Here is a 6,000-nt window from a genome sequence, read left to right on the forward strand (position 1 = left end):
ATTTGTTAAAAAAAAAAAAACGTTTTGTTTCACCATATTCCGAGATGCATAAGTTTATTTATTTTTTGGTCGATTGAGAGGTGTGAGGGCTTATTTTTTGCGGGACGAGCTGTAGTTTTTTTGGTACCATTTTTTGGTACGTACAACTTTTTGAGCACTTTTTATTAACATCTTTTTCTAGAACTAAGGTGACAAAAAAACTGTGATTTTGGTGTTTTAAATTCTTTATTATTTACGGCGCCTACCGTGCGAGTTAAATAAAGGTATATTGTAATAGTTCGAACTTTTATGGACGCAGCGATGCCAATTTTGTGTATTTTTTTATTTTTTACATTGCTTTAGCGAAAAAGTGGGAAAAGGGTTTTCTTTTGGACTTTAAATATTTATTTCATTTTCTTCACTAATAACTTTATTTAATTTTATTTATTTTTTTTACACATTTTATTAGTCCCTCTAGGGGACTTGAATCAACGATCATTAGATCGCTTGTACAATACACTGCAATACTAATGTATTGCAGTATATTGTAATTTTTACAGGCTCCTGTAACAGCGCGATCGCTGTTCCTATCCGTTAGTACCGGGTGTCAGCTGTAATACACAGCTAACACCCGCAACGTATGGCACAGGCTCAGCGCGTGAGCCCGCTCCATACATCACCCGCCACACCACGACATTAAGTCATGGTGAACGAAGGGGTTAATGTGCATCGGGTGGTGCGGAGTGAAAATTAAAATTTTCCACTGATATGCCATTTTAGTGCACAATATGTTGTGCCCAGTTTGTGCCACTGAAATACCTCATAAAATATTAATCGGGTTCTCCCGGGTATGGCGATGCCAGATCTGTGGACGTAAACTGCTGTTTGCGCACGCTGTAGGGCTCATAAGAATGGGAGCGCCATTTGGCTTTTGGAGCGCAGATTTGAATTGGTAGTAATTTCGTGTAGGGTTTAACTTGTATTTTAGTTTATAATGTGGCGGCATATGTAATCTGTGCGGAGTACATCAGGGTATAAACAAGAGGGTATAATAATGGGGTAAATAAATAATAATTCATAGATATGTGGCCGGTGTCGCACTGATAAATTGTGCCCAATCTTATCCGCTTTTGGAACACTGCACATTTTGCATCGCTAATTTCTGAGAGCCAGAATTTTTTATTTTTTTCTCCAACGGAGCAGTGTGAGGGCTTATTTGTTGCGGGACAATCTGCAGTTTTCATTGGTACAATTTTGGGGTACATGCTATTTTTTTTATCACTTTTCATTTCATTTGTGGCAAGCAAGTTGACCAAAAACCATCAATTCTGACAATGTTTTTTATTCTTCTTTTTTTTACAGCTTTCACCCTGTGCTATAAATTACATTTTACTTTATTCTGTGGGTCGGTACTATTATGGCGATACCATATGTATATAGTTTTTTTTAAGTTTTGCGCAATAAAATCACTTCTTTATAAAATAATGAATTTTGGGAGAGATAACTTTTATTTTTCAGTTAAAAAGCAGTGTAATGGCTTGTTTTTTGCGGGATGGGTTGGAGATTTTATTGGTACTATTTTGGGGTACATGCGACTTTTTGATAACTTTTAATAGTATAATTTTGGGAGGGGTTGTGACCAAAAAAATAGTAATTCTGGCATTGTTTTTTATTGATTTTTTTTTTTGCGGTGTTAACTGTGCGGGAAAAATAACATTATAGTTTCATAGTTTGGGTCGTTATGAACGCGGTGATACCAAATATGTGTACTTTTTTAACGTGTTCACTTTTTTTCCTATAATGAAAGTCTTATTATAGGAAGAAAAACATTTGTTTGTGTAACTTATAACTTTTATTTTTAAAGTTTTGAAAAAACATTTTTATTATCTTTTTCTTATTTGTCCCACTAGGGGACATTTAGGGTATGTTCACACGGCCTATTTTTGGACGTTTTTCAATGCGTAAACGGACGAAAAAGTCAGAAAAATCAGAAGCAGAACGCTTCCAAACATCTGCCCATTGATTTTAATGGGAAAACGGAGTTCTGTTCCGACGGAGCGTTTTTCGCTGCGTTTTTTACGCGTAAAAAAACAGCCACAAAAAGTGCAGGTTACTTCTTGGGACGTTTTTTGGAGCCGTTTTTCATTGACTCTATCGAAAAAAAACTCCAAAAACGCCCGTAAAAAACGCAGCGAAAAACACTGCGAAAATCGCAAGTGGCTTAAATAACATCTGAAAATCAGGAGCTGCTTTCCCTTGAAAACAGCTCCGTATTTTGAGATGTTTTTGAGTTTGCGTGTGAACATACCCTTAGACTTGCAGCTCTGATCGCTGCTAGAATACATTACACTACCTACGTAGTGTCATACCTCCCAACCGTCCCGGATCCGGCGGGACAGTCCCGGTTACTCACCGCTGTCCCGCCGTCCCGGGCGGTCTGTAAATATCCCGCTGGGCGCTGCATCAGAACAGCTGATCGCTGCTGACTGCAGCAGCGATCAGAAGAAGGCAGGAGTCTTGCGGCGGTGTTCTGACTGGGATCGATGCCGGCCCGTGAGTGGACCAGTCCAGTCACCTGACCTGTCATCTGAGCTCACTGTGCGGCATTACCTACAGGGGGCTGGGTGGCATTACCTACAGGGGACTGTGTGGCATTAGCTACCAGGGGGGCTGTGGCATTATCTACAGAGGGCTGTGTGTGGCAACAAATTTAAATGAAATTAATTCGATTTTAAAACGGACAGGGAAAAAAACAGATGCAAAATGGGTCCAAATCGGCAGTTAAAAATGGTAACACGGCCCGGAACAGAATCGGAACGGATGCAAAACGGCCGGGAAAAATGTCCCAAAACGGCCGTTTTTATCGGCCGACACTCGGACCCTGTTGTGTGAATAAAGCCTACCTCTACTGCTCTCCGCTCTGGCGGCAATGTGGCACCTACAGGGGGACTGTGTGTGGAGCTATCTACAGGGTGGCTGTGTGTGAAGCTATCTACAGGGGTGCTGTGTGTGGAGCTATCTACAGGGGGGCTGTGTGTGGAGCTATCTACAGGGGTGCTGTGTGTGGAGCTATCTACAGGGGTGCTGTGTGTGGAGCTATCTACAGGGGTGCTGTGTGTGGAGCTATCTACAGGGGTGCTTTGTGTGGAGCTATCTACAGGGGGGCATATATTGGAATTAGTTTGTAAAAATAAAAATGTTTAATATTTACAAGGAATAAAGAAGAAAATGCACCCCAACATTTGTAAAGCAACGTCTCCCGATTACAGCAATACCCCATATGTGGAATCTGGATGTCAGCTGTCCCCGACAGCTGACACCCCAGTCTTGCTGGCCAGCTACCTATCATACCTAGGTATTGTAATGTATTCTAGCAGCGATCGGAGCTGCAAGTCTTCAAGTCCCCTACTGGGACAATAAAAAAAGTTAAAAAAAGTTATAATGAGTCTTTTATTATAGAAAAAAAATGAAAACTTTAAAAAAAAGTACACATATTTGGTATTAACGCATTCGTAACGACCCAAACTATAAAATGATAATGTTATTTTTCCCGCACGGTGAACACTGCAAAAAGTATAAAGAATAAAATGTGATCAAAAAGTCACATGTACCCCAAAATAGTACCAATAAAAACTACAACCCGTCCCACAAACAACAAGTCCTTACACAGCTTTTTTAGTTTCAAAAAGCATTTATTGGTATATAAGGTTAGATATGAGATATACAATTATGTTAAGAACAAAGAGGAAAAGAAAAACAATCCCCACGCAGGAGTATATAATGAAAAATGCTGGTATCAAATAGGGACACATATACAGGGAGAAAGGGATGTGGAGGGACATAGGACAGTTAAATATAAACCAAACACCAGATGACAAAAAGAAACGCTGTGAGTTTTGCATTGACTTGCAGGGCCAATTGGAAGAGGGCGAATTGGCTGACAGGCTGGTGTTCAGCGATAAGGCGACCTTTTATCCCAATGGGAAGGTGAATCGCCACAATTAGGGGTTTAGAAAAATTATGTGCTCTTATCGAGCACATGAGGGACCCAAAGTAATTGTGTTCTGTGCAATGAGCAGGCGCAAAGTCTACGGTCCCACTTGCCACTCCTACCTGGACATATTAAAGGAATGGCTTACACCACAGGTAAACTACGTTTGGCAGATCTTCCTCTATCATAAGGATTGTGCACCTCCACAATTCTATTTGGATGTTTGTCAATATCTAAATGAAATCAGAATGTTGGATCGGCCACGCCGGAAACAACGATTCACCAATGTTGCGCTGGCCTCCATGATTACCAGATCTAACACACTGCTACTTCTTTCTGTAGGGCTACATCAAGGACTCTATCTGCCCCCAGCCACAGGATCTGAATGACCTCAGACAACACATCACTGAAATAGTGGAGTCCATATCCGAGAATATTCTGGCACTCGTCTGGACTGAACTGGACTGCCACCTAGACATCTGCCGTGTCACCAATGGAAATCATTTGTAGTGCATAGATAAAACTTAGATAGATAGTGTAATTTCATGTTAATAAATTTGTGTTATGTTCTCTCGTTTCTGAATACCGAGGCTATAATTTGACACCATCTTTTTTTAATCAGCCTGTTTTAGTAATACTTCCTGATCTCCTCTATCCAGAGTTAAAATTTTCCACAAAATCCCACAAAAATTCAAATATCATGTTCAAATACAGCCAAACAAGAAAAAAAAGATATGATGTAGATTTTAAAGCTACACATTATTGTTCTATAAAAACTTGAGATAACTAGTGTTTTGTAGTGACATGGTTTATTCTCCTACTGGAAGTAGTCATTAAAGTGGTATACCCTCAATTGACAATTATCACCTTTATACAGGATAGGTCACAATTGTTTGATCACTGAGGGCCCAACCACTAGGATCCCCGCTAATTGCGAGAACGGCGATCCTGAACCCCCGTCCTTCCTTACTGTTCGACTGCAGTAAGGAGTACATGGAATAGATTGTTAGCCGAAGTGTATGGGAATGACGGAAACAGCCGAGTACAGCGCTGTTTCCGTCAGTCCCATAGATATTGAATGGACTGGCAGGCGCATGCTTGACTGCTGCATTATTTAAGGTTCTACTCACTGTGGAGGGCACAGTGAGGAGGTATGGAAATGCTTAAAATTTTCTGTGCAGAAAATCCAGAGTGAATTACCATCCCAAACTGTGGAACATTTTTCACACGGAATTCAGAGCATGCTGCAGATTTTAATTCTGTTACAGATGCTTACAGGGGATTTCACCCCTTTAAATTCAGAAGGGGTGAAATCCAATGTTTTTAAATGCTAAGGAAAATTCACAACATATTCGCTAAGGAAAATTTGTAACAAATCCCTTTTAGGTGCCCTAAAGGGATAAATACTTTTTGCTAACTAGAGCTTTTTTAAAATATCTAATTTAATTTCTTATATTTGGAGTTTTCTATATGGTATGTAACTAACAACATGGTTGTACACAGAAGAGGGGGCCCCATTCATACTACCAAATCCTCCAACGTTAGATAGAAGAGTCAGCACTTATTGGTCCATCAGGCTGCTTCCCCCTCTCTTGTTTGCTAATATTGTGATGCCTGTAAAAGGAGGAGCTCTAGGCAGGTCCTCACCACATTTTGTGACACTTGATGGTGTCAACCTGAGCATCTACATCTTCCATACCGCCTACTTATAAAAGTAAGAGCATAAGGAAATCTACAAAGCTGTATTTAAGATTAGCTTTGGGGGACCAAGCACATAGAAAAATGTGTCCCTATACATGCCACCAAATCCCTAAATGTTAGGTAGGAGAGTCAGCACTTGGTCCATTAGGCTGGCCCCCTCTCTGATTGCTAACATTGTGTTCCCTGTCGAAGGGAGGAGCTCTAGGCAGGTCCTCACCACCCTTTGTGACACTTGATGGGGTCAACCTGAGCATCTATGTTGTCTACATCTTCCATACCACCTACATTTAAAAGTAAGAGCATTAGTAAATGGACAGAGCTGTATCTAG

The 6,000-nt window shown here is 40.5% G+C and overlaps 1 long non-coding RNA gene across 1 annotated transcript in view; it reads left to right on the plus strand.

Annotated features, from left to right (window-relative positions):
* LOC142760714 (uncharacterized) overlaps positions 1-5,055 on the plus strand; it is a 59,380-nt gene extending 54,325 nt beyond the window's left edge. Inside the window, exon 3 of the long non-coding RNA XR_012883372.1 lies at positions 4,313-5,055. This is a non-coding gene — a long non-coding RNA (uncharacterized LOC142760714). The remainder of the gene's footprint in view (positions 1-4,312) is intronic.
* Positions 5,056-6,000: the final 945 nt, after the last annotated feature.

Source organism: Rhinoderma darwinii, chromosome 4 (assembly GCF_050947455.1).
Source record: "Rhinoderma darwinii isolate aRhiDar2 chromosome 4, aRhiDar2.hap1, whole genome shotgun sequence".
Lineage (NCBI taxonomy): Eukaryota > Metazoa > Chordata > Amphibia > Anura > Rhinodermatidae > Rhinoderma > Rhinoderma darwinii.